Consider the following 16,024-nt stretch of genomic DNA (forward strand, 5'->3'; position numbering starts at 1 on the left):
GGGGTTTAATACATTAAAACAACGGCCATTTTCCAGTATGCAGTATACAAAAAGAAAAGTTCAGTACACTATAATAATTACAGTATATTGTACTATCTACTTTTTAGTTTTTATACATACTTATGTATAGTAAAAATTAAATTTATATTTTAATTTAATACATATTCTTTTGTTGTATTGGTATAAACGCAGCTTTTATATTTGTAAGTAAAAAGCGTATTTTATTATTTTTCCGAGTACCGTGTAACAGATATTCATCAGTTTGAACTATCTTATCAGAATCTCCAAAAGGATAATATGTGGGATAAAGGTAATGTATCTACAGTGATTCATTTAATCACAAACATAATTTTTAAATATCTTCGTAAATTTTACCATTTGAATAAGTTAATTTTCAGTAACCTAAAAGTACACAATATATATAACTGAGACTCAATCAATTATTTTTTGTTCATTTCTTCGGTCCATTTCTCTGATACAGTTGTCGGTCTTACTTCACTGTAACATATTAAGTACTGAGAAATATAAAGATAAAATGTATACATTGGTCCAACATAACAAATAATACGACAAACAATAAACTAATGTTGGTATCTCAGCTGTAGTAGAAAATAAAATATCGGTAGATCACATACTATATTCATATATCTGTAGTTAGGTATAGTTTGTATAATTTATGCGTGTAATCATGATGTAAAGATGGTCGTTGGTAATCAAATTGAATAAGAAAAACGCAACAAAAAGTAATTGGCAGAAAGTATATGACCAAACACATGACTTTCGAAAATGTCGACTATTTTTTTTTAACGATCATTCATTTACAACTTTAAATCACGTTTTATCGCTTTGATGCACCATACGACTATGAGACGATTTTGTTACAATGGTAGTTTTGAATGTTTTGTCAAATCAATGTTTTTGACGCATATTTATTTATATGCGAGTTGATGGTGTAAAGTTAGACTGTGAATAATTAACTATTTTATTTTTTTAAATAATTTACAATGCTATTTCAGTATTATTATCGTAATGTCACAATAGTCGTCCTCCGATGAACCGATTTCGAACGGATATTGCTCGTTTGTTGTGGTTCGTTTCCATGGTTGTGATTGTACACACTACTACCATTTTTTTTTTTTTTGTGAAGAACACGTCCTGTTTTAATTTTTGATATCACCCGTCTCGATGATCCCAATCCGATCGAATGTTGACGGTTTTCATAATACACTTGACACGACAAGATTATATGTATACTCGTCTTATCGTCGTTTTAGATTAATGAACACTCAGTCCTTCACCATCAAAACCTTCATCTCGTTGCCCGCAAAAAAAAAATAAAATAAAAATAAATTTTGTCTCCAAGCTGCAGACAACTTAGACAACTGTACAATAATATATTGCCGTGCGTTACTCGCCGCCCAGAAAACACAATAATAACAATAATAATAATATAACGTACGAGAAAAAGGATGCTAAACGAGACTGCAGGGTGGTCCAAAAAAATCGGCTTCGCGGGTCCCCGTATATAGTACGATATGTTTTTATTACAATATTCTACAGAGGTTGGGGTCTCGCAGCAACACACGGCGACTGTGTGGACACGGTGTACGGAGAGCAATCGATTCTTCACGGTTCGCGCAAAGGAAGCCGTCGTCCGAATAAAGGCGATGTGCCGTGTATATTATTGATATCTTGCCGCGCGTCGACAATCCGGCATCTTTATTCCTCATATCATCTAAAAAAAAAGGCACACATACCTGGCTATGATATTATCGTCTTGCCGGCACGCCATGATAGGAGACCGCCTCTTTATTTGGAAATATTTATCAAACATCGGTCGCCGACACGCATCGTGGCGAGTCGCCTCCACGGTACTATAGGTGTTGTTGGGCCACATGTTATTATGATATGATGTGATTTAATATAATATCGTAATATTTATTATTGCGCGCACGACGGGTAATCTAGATGTGTGCCGCCGCCTTCGTATCGCGTTGTCCGACGGTTGTCTTCTGTCGACTACACTTTAATACGGTTATTGTATAATAATAATATGTATAGCGCGATTTCACGGACAAGGCGGCGTACTTGCCGTTGAGCAAAATCCGTTGACAACAATATAATATATCATACGACGGAGGGCTGAAGTCTATATCCATATGCGGCACAGTAGTAGTTTTCCAGGTACCGACTTGTTTGTATGTGAGTTTCTACACGATATAAGTAAGTAAAAAATATATATATATATATATATATATATATATTATGTTAGTTCTTGCGCGGTGGAAAAATTATATAACTTGTAAGTACCGAAACCGGTGGAGATGTTAATGATACAAATTCGTACAGTTTTCTTAAAAACTAAAAAATCATATTCATTATTATCTGTGTACAAATGTATTGGTACTTACATATTTTTTATTTTAAAATTCAGCAATAACAGAATTTATTAGATTTGATAATTTATTAGATAGGTTTTCAGATGGTAATTTTTTCGTCATGTAATAACTTACTGTTCTGCGTAATTTTTTACCGTGTTGGAAATTATACATCTCTTGAACTTCGATTATTCGACCGAACTAATTAAGATCACAATATCTAGTTTGGATAAATGAAAATTCGAATACTGGGAACTTTTGAAAAATTGCAAATGTAATTTTATATTTAATATATATTATATCACATTCATTATTACTACACATTAAATTATTATGAATAAAAATATATTAATGAATAATGATAAAACCGGTAACCGGTCTATACGTTAAGAAACATCAATTGACGTGTATTGACGTTCGGATAATCGAGGATCTATTAATTTTTTACTTGTTAAATTCTCGCGTAGGAATTCACTGATACCTGATGGGCGGAATCGGCTCGCCTCAGATCTTGACTTTGTTTTTGTACGTACTAATTTGTGTATAATATTGATACCTTATGTATAATTTAAATAAAACTGTTTAAGTAACATAAGACAAAATTTGAAAAAATCGAATTAAAATATAAATAAATAATATATTTAACATAACTATTTAAAAAAATTAAATTCAACAAGAAGTTTATTTGTGTGGATTTGGTGGTATACTCTGTAGAAATGCATAAAAACGTTTGAATTAGCCTTCAGGCTTAGCGGAGCTTCGGATATGTGACGCTGGAATGAGGAGTCGTAGGTCGTGAAACGTAATGTAGACGAAAACAGCTACCAGTGTGTTAGTGTTATGTTTTATAGTTATTTATCAGTTTATTATTTTTTTTATTTATAGTTTATACGACGTGCGATTGTGAGTAGTCGTAACGTCATAACGCCGTGTGATAACATGCTTGTTCCTAATTCTTCAAGTATACCAGTGGAAACTATTATACGTCGATATCTCAACATAAATCATTGGATCAGTTTTAGGCGTACGTTTCAACAAATTAAAAAAAAAATTAATTTCGTTTTCGCCAGTGATTTGAAGGAAATTTCGCATATATTTCATATGATTATAAAAATGTGAATAGACAGTATTATTATTTACATGTATTGTTTTAAGTTTAAAATATTCTTAATGTGTAGTTTAAAAAGAAAAAAATGTAATTATTTTTAAAATATATATTAGGTCATAACTTTCGATTGTTACACGGTTGTAGATTATGACTTAAGAATATTATATGATGTCAATGATGATATTGTATAAATAGGTCTGTTCGATGTACGCAAATATCTACGTTAATTAAACGTCCTATTGTGATCACAGTAACTGATGCAGTACAGTTGTATGTTGCGTTTTACAATAGTTATAGTTACATTATCGTATTAACTTAATAACATTATTAAGTCGTGTTATTTTATTTATGTTAATACCTAAATCTTAAGTCTACTTAAGCTTTAATTCCAGCAATTATAAATAGCTAAAAAAACAGTTAAAATATTTTGAAAATTATATCATGTATAGAAAATTATAATTATATAAACTAATTGGTGAACATTTTTACCAACTTGTTTTTAAATCACAACAAAATAACAACATTATTTTGACGATAAATAGTTATTTTACGTTAAATATAAAATTTAAACAACAAATATTCATAAAAAATTAATTTGAATTTCCCTACAAATAATCTACCACTCTCTAAAGTAGAGAATATTTTTCTTTTCTAAGCTATTGTGTAACAACCTAGGTTCATAGATTAAAAAATATTGTATTTTTGAATAAAAATTCTAAATAATTTTTACTGCCTAACACTTTTTTAAGAATAATATTTTTCTTGTTCAAAACTCGATCGTAACAACAAGAATAAAATATGTTGAACACGTTTTTGTCGTCAAATGCATTATTTAATGTGTCTGGTAAGCACATTTATAACTTTTTTACACATTTGTCGTAGTTGTTACTTTTATTAAATAAATAGTTACAAAACGAGCTCAGCGCAGGTAATGGCGTTGAAATAAAATACGTTAAATACAAAAGTACAAGTCGTTTTGGTACAATGTTGTGTGTAAAAAAATTGCTATTTTGTGTCCTATGTCTCGTGACATTAACGTATAAAGTCCATTCTAACGAAGAACTTTCAACATTGAAATACATTAATAACTTAGTATGTCATCGAATGGAAGACGAAATAACATATGTTGAGGGTGTAACCTTTAAATGCAGAATATACATGAACAGTTCACAAAAATTAGATACTACGATCGAAGATGAAGATAAAAATTTTAACGAAAGTAAGTCAATTAAGTTTTATATTTGTATAAATTGTGTCTTTGCTGAATGGATTCAAAATCAATTAATTGAATTAGTCGAACGTATCCCGTATATGTACAAACTTACCGATGATAGTTATAAAAGTAATTTCAGCCGAGATATTAATAAATTAAAACATCAAATCAAGTATATTATGAACAAAACGGAACGCTTTATGAACGTACTGTTCAATTTCATAACTATGAATTCTTACAACAGAATAAATAAAATGGTCGATACCTCTTTATTGCAATTATTAATATCTACAAATATCTTATTGAACACTTTTTTGTTAGAAGACTATAATATTGGTGTTGAAACAACAGTAACAAGGATTCTACAAAAAGTAAATGAAGCTCAAAAGTTTATAACGTACAATTGTGATGTTAGATCTTCACATTACGATAACAAATATTTTTTTAGTTATTCGATGACTAAAACCAAAACAAACATGTATAACATTGATATCAATGAATTTTTGAAGGATCTAACGTCGATCGGTTTAGTAACACATTTTGAACGTTATAGCGTTCGACAAATTTTATTGGGAACTGTGTTGACTTCAGAAGATATTGTATCAAAAGAACTGAAAAACGTAAGTGTTTTTGTAGAGAGAAAACCAACAGTTATTCACGATATGTTCTACCAGATTGAAAAAACTGACAATCTCGATATAATATATTGGTATATGAAAATTGTATTAAATGCAATCATAAAATTAATTTGTAATAAAACATATAAATTATTGATGAAAGATCAGGTTTTAAATATGCAAATTACCGAAGGATTTAAATCACTGAACTTTTTGTTTACAAACTCCACGATCGACTCGGAAGAACTAGTAGCCGGCTTTAATCTTTTAGCATCAAACCAAGAGATTACAAAAACTGAAAGAAGTAAACTGAAGGATGCATTGATTGAATATTGTGATCAAATATTGAAATATCCAATGATTAGTTCTAAAACAGATTCATCAAAGATGTTGCCATATTTCATCATTGATAAATTAAAAAAGGAGGATATGGACCATTCCTCATTGGAAATGTTTATGGACGCAATAATTAACCGAATTTCGGATTATAAATGTTTCGTTAATGTTTTTCAACTTCTAAGATTCGATCATAAACAAAATTATCTGATTCAAAAGAGGAACTCTTATAAAGTTTTTGATTTTGTGTATAATAATATAATTATAAAATCAAATAATGAGTGGCAAGGATATTATAACTATAAAGAACCCAATGGAAAAGATAAGTATAAAAAAATTAAATTTTACTCAGGTATAAACTATGACAATATGTGTGAATTAGTTATTAAAATGTATCAATATTGTGTTGAATATAGTATATATCTTACTAAAAATCAAATAAAGAGTGAAAATATAACGATAAATGATACTGAAGAAGTTTCCAATATTTTTTATTGTTTCTCAAACATTTTGGAATACATATTTGATCAATATTATGACACGATTCGGGATCGTTTTATGACTGAACTAATAATGGAGATTATTCCTGTCCTGGAAATCAAAAAAGATGAGACAAACGGTTGGAAAAATAAAAATAATTTTGCACTTGTCCGGATTTTATACATAATTATGATAGCATTAGATAAGTATGGACTTGAAGCCTGTAAAAACGAGAAATATGAAAATTTTATTTTTAACAATATTGAATACGAAAAAATTGGAACACCTCCAACAAAAAATGAAGAAATAATTGATTACTTGAAAACCTTAATAAGTTTAAGACCTAATTTAAAATCAAACACTACCTTACCGAATCTTAAATATTTTTTTAAACAATTAAAAACAAATATTTTTGACAATAATATATCCTCTGGCAAAAACATATGGTTGTACTGGAGAGGAGAGCTGAAAACTGTTTACGAAATATTTGAAAATGCTGAAATTGACATTTTAAACCCTTTCTATATCTATGCATTGTATGATATTTATTTTAAATTTGTGATGGGAATTTTATACTATGAATTAAGAATTAATCTAGAAAATCTTCTATGGAACTATTCACAGAAACCAATTCAAAACATTTTTGATTTCAATTTGATACAGAAGAATTTTCGGAAAATTAATACCGATGATGAAAAAATTTTTCCTCGAAAATTTACAAATGCTTATAATTCATGTTTATTTAATATTAAAAAACATATAATTACATATGGCGCTCTCAATCTAAGTTCAAATGAATTTATACAAATAGAAAATACAATACGAGAATTAGGAATAGTTATAGATTTAAAGTTCCCAGAGAGAGAACCAACATGTGAAAAAATATCAGAAAATGATTGGGTAAAAATAAAAAGTGACGTCGATAATTCTATTGAAAATTATGGCAATAACAATAAAAATATGATTACGGCAGTAAAAGATATACGAATCGAACTTTTGAAGTTCAGAACATTTTACAATACATATATTAATTGGGATGAAGTGAAATAAAATTATTTTTTTGTAATTATAATTTTCATAATAGTTTCATTAAGGTTTTTTGATAGTTAAATAGAAAATTATTGTATCAGAAAACAAAACTTAACGTATTTCATTATGTCAAAAAAAAAACAACATACAAATCCGCAAAGATAGTCATGATAAAAAGTAATTTCATAAAATATTCACTGTTTCACCTATATACCTTTATACAAAATATATTAATTATACATTTTTATTTTTATTTTAAATCTAAAAATTTCTGAACTAATAATCTAAGAATAAACAAATTTGAAAAGGTTACTCTAGGCTGATTTCTAAATGTACAATTTATAAATGTTATTGGAGTGTGTATATAGACTACCAAGATAGCAACAATAGGAAGTAATATGCACGGTGACAAATAATATCGCCAAAAATATATTCGAAGTATAAGCTGAGGAGAGTAGTGTTATATGGAAATAACACTTTGATCAAGCTGTTACTAAAGGTTTTATAGCACTACTTCTAAAAACCAATAAATGAATCAGATAGTCCAAAAATGAACGACGCAGTTTTGGAAACGAGTCCATCGTTATACTAGTCCAGTTTGAACCAGAACATTTCTCGAACAGCACCAATTGATAGATTTTAGGAAAACAATAAAATTTATATTTCAAAGTAGCTTAACTATAAGTTTACTATATATTAATGACTAATGAGCATTATTTTTAAATACATTTGTATTTTGTATTGTTCAACTTAAAATAATTTAACATAATTACTGTCACTATTTCATTGCTTAATATTGTAATATTGTTACATGGAAGGGCGGAAGTATTGTACACCAAAACCCAAACAATTGTATTTTAAATTATTATTGTATTATTTTATCGTCATATTGTTTATTACTCAACAAGGTTAGGCGGGAATTGTTTTTCGTATTTACTTGATATATATACAGTCCTAAATTTGATGTATTATAATTTATAATATTTGATATATTGTAATAAACGAATATTTAAGTGGAGTATAACAGTATAATACACATAATTTAACTATAAAAAACAATTATAATTAAAAATAAATATATATCCTAATAACTATGTATATATATATATTAAACATAATTAATTTAAAAAATGTAAATAAATCTAAAATAATTAAATACAATTTGGATAATTTTTCAAAATAATTTAACCACAAAACGACGAAAGACACAATTATTTAAGTGATTGTGATGTACAGACTTCAGCGACTCGCAATAATCCTTTATCATTACTCATCAATTCATCAATAGTAGTATTGTAACTAGTCTTAAATTTAATTTAAATAAAGGAAAGTTTTTTGTTTGAATAATGTAGATAAAGTTTAAAAATTACATCATAAAATTCACGATATGTCACAACAATCACTGGAAAAATCTGAAAATGTAAATTATATTATACAAATCAAGTTTTAAATTTTTACATAGAGTTTCATTACAAAAAATTAATATCTAGGAATATCTTAGATTTTCAGTGGAAAGATGAATGTATTGATTTTACAATGCATATGTGTGTTTTTGTTTGGATGTGTCATCTTCTGAGGCAGTAAAAATACTTTGATTTTTGCAGATGGTTATTCTGGCAGCAAATTGGATCCAGTTTTACATTGAGTATTTAAAGTAAAAATATTTTCAGTACTTTTTTCAATAATTGGAGAAAACAAAAAAAATAAAATTTAAGTAAGTAAGTATTACTCTGCTGCTGTATAATGGATGTCGAGTGAGTGTATTAAATTTTAATTCAGAGATATATTATTGTGAACAAAAAATGGTTCTGAGGGGTGCTATATGACTGCGAATGGAACGATTGCGAACAGACCTTTTCACGATTGCGAACGTTTTTACATGGTGTTAGTCATTAACAAATTTTTAAAATAATTAAATAGTAGGTATAACGGCTTTCTGCTATTACACTATCAAAACAATTTACATAACTCTATGGCTAAAACAGATAAATCTAAAATTGAATTAACATTAAAATATTATAGTGATTCTAATTTATAAAATCCACAAGGATATAATTTTATATTTACAAAAAATTGGAAATTCCTAAATAAGAAAAAAGTGTAGAAATTTTTTTTAAAAACTATGATTTTTTCAGTTTATAGTTTATACATTATGTAGCAATATTATTATTATTATTATTTAAACTCCTAAATTATTTTAATTAATCAACATTTTAAACAGTTCGTATTATTTTAGTTTGTAACGTAGTTATTATGTAACATTGTATTATTTATATTGAATAGTTATTATTTACAAAAAAAAAAAAAAAAATTAATTGAATTCCCGAACAAAATAAAACATATTCAGAAATTATAAAATTGGCAACGTAGCCTATAAAAAACATTCGCAATCGTTCGTTTTCTGCTAAAAAAACAAATTTTTTGATAAGCGACATTCGTTCGCAATCGTATTGTACCCTGCAGTTCTTAGCGGAAATGGCCTGTAAGCCTTTTAAAGTAAATTTATTGATGTAATTTTTAATATAGCTATTAAAGTAGTTTATTTTACTTAAAGTATTACGATAGGTTGATTTGATTTATTTTTTCAAAATGTTGCATTTTATTAAATGATAACTATTTAATTATTATAATAGTATAGTATGATGTACTATAATAAATTTTATAGTTTTTATTAAACATTAATAATTTTATTGACTACTTTTAACTCAATAAGATCTTACATAAAATAGTGAGAAAAAATTTGTGATATAAATGTATAACATCTTAAAATTTATCTACATAATAATTTTAAAATGTAATTGCATAAAGAAAAAATTATAATAAATGTAATGGTTATAAGTATCCACTAATGATGTTTTTGAATTATATCAATATAACTGCAATTATAATTTATGTTTGTTTCAGTATAGTTAGTACAGTTTTTTTCACGATAAAGTGATTTCGATTGACTCAAAGAATACAATTAATTTGATTATATAAACAAAGTAAATGGTAAAATATCTGTCGATAAGCTTAAGAATTTTTGGACAAACCTCGGATCTGACTACTTTCCAACGTGAACAAATTAGACTTCTACGCCACGAACTTCAATAAAAGAGAGATTTGATAAAAAAAAAAATTGGATTATCAAATATTTTCATAGAGTACCGCTACTTAAAAAAAAAAAAAACTAATTTAGCTCAGATCAAGTATTGTAATATTAGTAATAATTTTGAAAATCATTTTAAAAAGCATTTATTTAATATATTTAAAATTGTTCTAGGAAAATGTATTTTATTATAAAAAACAAATTTAATCAAATTTAATATTTAGCTGCTTTACTTGTATTCAACTATTTGAAGATAAGAATGCCATGAAGCTTATAGCTTATTTAATTAAACTGAAACAGTTACTAATCGCAGCTGTACAAATATGCCAGTAATTGTTAATACAAACATTTTCAATCTTATAAACCTTATGTAATAGACAAAAAAAGCTTTATACGAGTAGTTAATAGTATTTTATAGTACGTTTTTGTGTAAAGTGTTGATTATACAATTTTATAATATATTAATATTTATTTTTATATAATATTACTTCGATCAAATAAAAAATTTATGCAAAAGAATAATCAAAATTACAGAAAATCGTTTACAAAGAACTATACAATATGACAATAGAAAATGTAAATCATAAAATATAAATCTGCTTAATTTTTTGAATAGGTACATTAAATGTGTATATTTGGTTCTATTCATCTACAACAAGGTAATGTAATACAACAAATTTAATATTATTGTGAACTATTCAAACTATTCATTTATTGACAAAACTTAGCATATGTTATAATTCATTGGAAAATTCCAATTACTTTATAAATCAGAAATTTTCAACATGTAGGTAATATACAATCAATAATGAACTTAAAAAGTAGACTAACAGAGAATTTAAATAGGATCTAGAATCAAGTAAAACTAATCGTAAGTATTTTTAGCTATTCTTAACATTAGTTCAACAGCGACTAGGCAGTTGCATGGATTTTAGGGATAATATTCTATTCTACCTTCACAATGTTGGTAAATAGCTGGTCAGTCAAAGTGTGTGAGTTATATCATAAGCCACTTTTTGAGAAGGTGAGAGCTTAAGTCAAAGCATCCAGTTGCTGTCAGATTGGTGAACCCTTTTCTATTTGAGCCGTCTTTATACACCCATTAATGTGATACATTTGACACGTATTACGTATTGTACAGCAGAGCAGTACCAACTTATATACTTTTTTTTAAATAAATTTTACGCCTTAAATTTAATATTTACTTTGTGATGTTCTCTGCAAATAATATGGAACCACATACGTTAAAACATCTGATGATGTAGTTATTTGTTTGACTCTTGAAACAGTGTATTAATTTGAATACAAAAATATATTGCTAGTTTTTAGCGTGACTGAAATTTTTAATCATAATGTTTCTCTGTAAATTTATAACCGAATTATCGAAGAAAAATAACCAAACTTGAAATGTTTTGCTTTGTTGACGTACATATAACGGTACCTACAATCAATTTCTTAATCATAGTACTAGCATTGGATCTTAAGTTTTTGTTTTTTTTCTATCAGTGATGTAATTTGGGGCGGGGGATTGATATGGGTAATATTATATCACTCCCTATATAGTATATATATATATATAATATATTTACATATTGTGTTAACAGCAGTTAAGACAATTAAAAGATTATTATAATCATACAAAATTAAATATAATGTATGAATTATTATAAATTATGAAGTATAAATGTTTGTATATTTTCTTCCTTATAAATTGTGAAAATTTCTGTGAAATATCCATATTATTCCCAAAAAAAATAGTCATAACTACGTTACTGTTAGGGGTAACCAAACTTAAAATCAACAGGTAACATCTTGAGTTATATGTTTAAGTAAAAACGATATAAACCAACATAAAATTGTTGTTTTAAACATATTTCATAATGAATGGTTATGCCGCGATGTGCTCTCATATTTAAAGATAATATTTTTTGAATTGAAATAATATTTGTAAATTAAGCTATGTAAAAACTGATATGATGTAATAAATATTACGTACAAATACGAAAAAAAAGTTTTTTAAAGTTTTATTTTCGGTGGCGTAGAATTGAAAACGTAATACAAAATTTAAAATAAAACTGTTAAGAAACACAAAAATTAAATATTTTATAGATAATTTGAATTAAATATTACATATATTCATATAAATATTTATATGTATAACTTTTAATTTAACATTGGAATACTCACATTAAACTTAATATACTAACATTTTTTATCCATGTAATTACAGTCGAATTTGCTTATAACGATGCCGTTTACCTCGATATTGTTGGTTGGTTTTATATCTTATGTGTTGTTACATTTTATAATCTGGATATAACGAAGTTCGGTTATAATGATCAGATTCTCTTGGTCCCTTGAAGATCGTAATAAGCGAATTTGACTGTATTATAATACTATTTTATTATACGTTTCATATGTTTATTGTACTACAACGTGATGAATACATTATTAAACATTGATGAAGCACATATAAGAACAATAAAAATATACTTGAGAGAATAAAATTGTATAATTTTAAATTTTCGAAAAAAAAAAATTGGACCGATTGTGATTACAAAATCAAATTATTTCTTACTTATGCGGTTTAATTAGAAATTAATTATTAATACTGAATTTATTTTTATTTTTTAGTAAAAAAATAATGCTTTTATAAATTTATTAATTTTAAAATTTAATATGAATTTTGTATATACGATTAAAAAAAACCTGAAAATTGTATTACCTATATCAACATATTCAATTTTATGAACCTAATAAATCAAAAATTTAAAAACTTCTTATGTAATAGTAAATTTGAACTAAATTTTACATTACTATGTTAACATATTGAGAATAAAATTATACTATATAATAATATTTTTGTTTATTACGTTAATTACATTTTCAGTTTAATTTCGATAAAATTAGAATTCGATAAAAATATAAATAAAAATTTACATTATATGGCAATACAAGATGGTTTATCAAATAACACTGAAATATTGAACTTTGAATGTATGGATATTTAATACTATTTTCAAAACTTAAGGTAAATGAGTACATAAAATTAAATATATTTTATATTTTTATGATATGTTTTTTCATAAAATAATTAATATATTTATCATTTAAATACGTGATTTTGTCTAACTTCAAATATCAATAAAAAATAATTCTGAATGTATAATTTGTTTGAAATTTCTTAGTTCCAGTATAAATTAGTACCTTCTTAAAATAAATATCATAATACATTCACATATTCAATCTTTAGCTATAAATATTGAAAAATTTATAAATTTTTTACTACAAAATACTTGTAGCTTATAAATAATTTGTGATTTTAATAATTTTATTTTTTTTAAATGTAAGCTTTAAATAGATACAAAAGAATTGTGGTAATGTATTTTAATTATACTTTTATAGATTTAAAAATAATTTATGTAGATCTATAATGGAATTTTCAAGAACTCATTATCTAAAAAAATAAAGAAGTTTAAAAACTCGAAAACTTCTTATGCCTATAAATAGTTCAAAAAAAGTCAAAATATTTAAAAAATAGTATAATTACTATTTTTAGGAAATACTAACATATATATTTTATGAAAATTTTGTTTATTCATGGTAAATATTTAATGCATTAAAAAAAAAAAAAAAAATTGTTTGAGAAAAAATAATTGTTTTACGGAGAATATGTAAAACTTCAAACGGTCATAAATGTAACTTTTCAGTTAATATTTTTATTCATTTTTTTTTTTTCGGTTATTTATAGCAAAACTAACGAAAAATCTTACGTTACATTTTAAAATTTAAGATATTTAGAGAAAAATCTGTATACATTTTTATTCATATGATAATTTGTAAATTTTTTAGAGCCTGATGAATATTTTCATGAGTATAATTTTAAATGCACACTAAAGAATATTGTGAAAATACGCTTTCAATATTTTTTAACCAGTAAGTGAATAAATTGTCTATGCCTATAAATAACTCAGAGAAAGTTGACATTTTTTGAAAATTATACCATGTATGAAAATGCTATTATAAATATTCTGTGAATATTTCATATTTCTACGTTTTTTTTGTTTTTTAGTAATAAACAATAAATTAATTGATTTTGTCAAAATTAGTTTTTTCTAAAAATTATTGTATTTCTTTAAGTTTTTTTTTCATTATTCTCGATTATTTAAAAAAAATATTTTAATTACAAGTCTTGTAAGAAAATTAGTTTTGTGATTAACATTAAACAACGTACTTTTTATTATTTAGCGTCTTCACTTGTACTCGTAAGTAAATGATTTGACAATACTAAGGTGCTATTATCGAAATTTTTATTTAATTAAATGAACAAAGTGGTTACAGCTATACAAACAATGTTGAAAAATGAAAATGTAATAAAAACAATATCGAAAGTTATAAAACAAAACTAAAAAAATGGGAAAATTAAATACATAATTTAATGCAAATATTAATGTTAAAATGTTTAGTATAAAACAATATAAAATATTTATATTTTTGTGTATTACGTCGATCCAGTTCAACATTATTGCAACTGAATTATCAGAGTTACAAGAAAATATAATTCAAGAATTAAAATGTACGCCATTAGATGGTTTGTCAAATAAAATAACACTATACGATGTTGAACATATTATATATTATGCATATTTACCTTCAACTACAGACCACGAGGTAACTAAATACATGAAATTAAATATGTTTTATATATTTATAAGCTGTTCATTTGCTGAATGGACTCAATATAAGTTATTCAAATTCATCAACAGATTCCCATTACTTTATCAACCAAAATTTTTGAATAAATATAATGATGTATTTAATAAGAATTATGAGAGTTTATTAGAGAATTTAAGTGAAATCAAGACTTATGTTAGACGCTTTATAGATATTTTACTACATAACTTTTTAGATCTTGCCAATTCGAAAAATTATGATACGTTGTTTATAAAAACATTATTATTACTAAAATTTAAAATGCACTTTTTAACGCTGCCTTTAAATAACAATACGGAATCAATAAAAGAGAAAACACCTGATGTTGTAGTCATTCGTTCGATTCTTGGAATATTGAACTTAATTCAAAACTTCATGGCTACAAATTGTTATGTCCATACACCTAATGAAACATATTACGATAATTTTATTAAATCTAAATTTTTTTTTGGTTTCTGGATAACTAAATCGGCTGAAACAAATGATTTAATTAACAAACTTTTTGAATGTATTAATAGACTGAATTTAGCAAGCCATAATAGTTGTTGTACACAAAAAATGTTGTTAACATACATAGTGACTGATACTTCAAGTACTGTTTCACGAGAGATTTCTAACGCAAGAGTTAACACAACATTTGGAACAATTTCAATTTATCAGATTTTACAACAAATTGAAAAACATGAAAGTGACCTTGAATTAATATTATGGTATCAGGAATCAATTTTGAATGTAATTGTAAAATTAATATATTTTAAAGTAATTATGGTTTTAAAGACAGACTCTAAATGGATGATAGAACATTTTAATTTGATACCAACATTTATAGATTTGCCAGACGATTTTATTGATTTATTTACAATCCAAGAACATTCAAATAGAGAAATTAATACACTGATTTATAAAATTGCTGAATTCCATAACTCGATTACCGATATAATTTTAGAAACCAATATTCCAACTGAAGTTAAAAATGATTTTAATGAATTTACAACATACATAAATTTAAGAAGTGAAGATTTTTTCTGTTATTTTTCGGTTTTAAAGTTATTACGTAAAGAA

General features: G+C 25.5%; 1 long non-coding RNA gene across 1 annotated transcript; it reads left to right on the top strand.

Annotated features, from left to right (window-relative positions):
• Nucleotides 1-13,599: 13,599 nt before the first annotated feature.
• Nucleotides 13,600-14,631, top strand: LOC112590932. Its single transcript, XR_003114482.1, has 3 exons — nt 13,600-13,626; nt 14,102-14,185; nt 14,498-14,631. It is a non-coding gene; the product is annotated as an uncharacterized LOC112590932 (long non-coding RNA).
• The last annotated feature ends 1,393 nt before the right edge of the window (nt 14,632-16,024 follow it).

This window comes from Melanaphis sacchari, unplaced genomic scaffold (genome assembly GCF_002803265.2).
Source record: "Melanaphis sacchari strain LSU unplaced genomic scaffold, SCAv2.0 Contig122_pilon_pilon, whole genome shotgun sequence".
Lineage (NCBI taxonomy): Eukaryota > Metazoa > Arthropoda > Insecta > Hemiptera > Aphididae > Melanaphis > Melanaphis sacchari.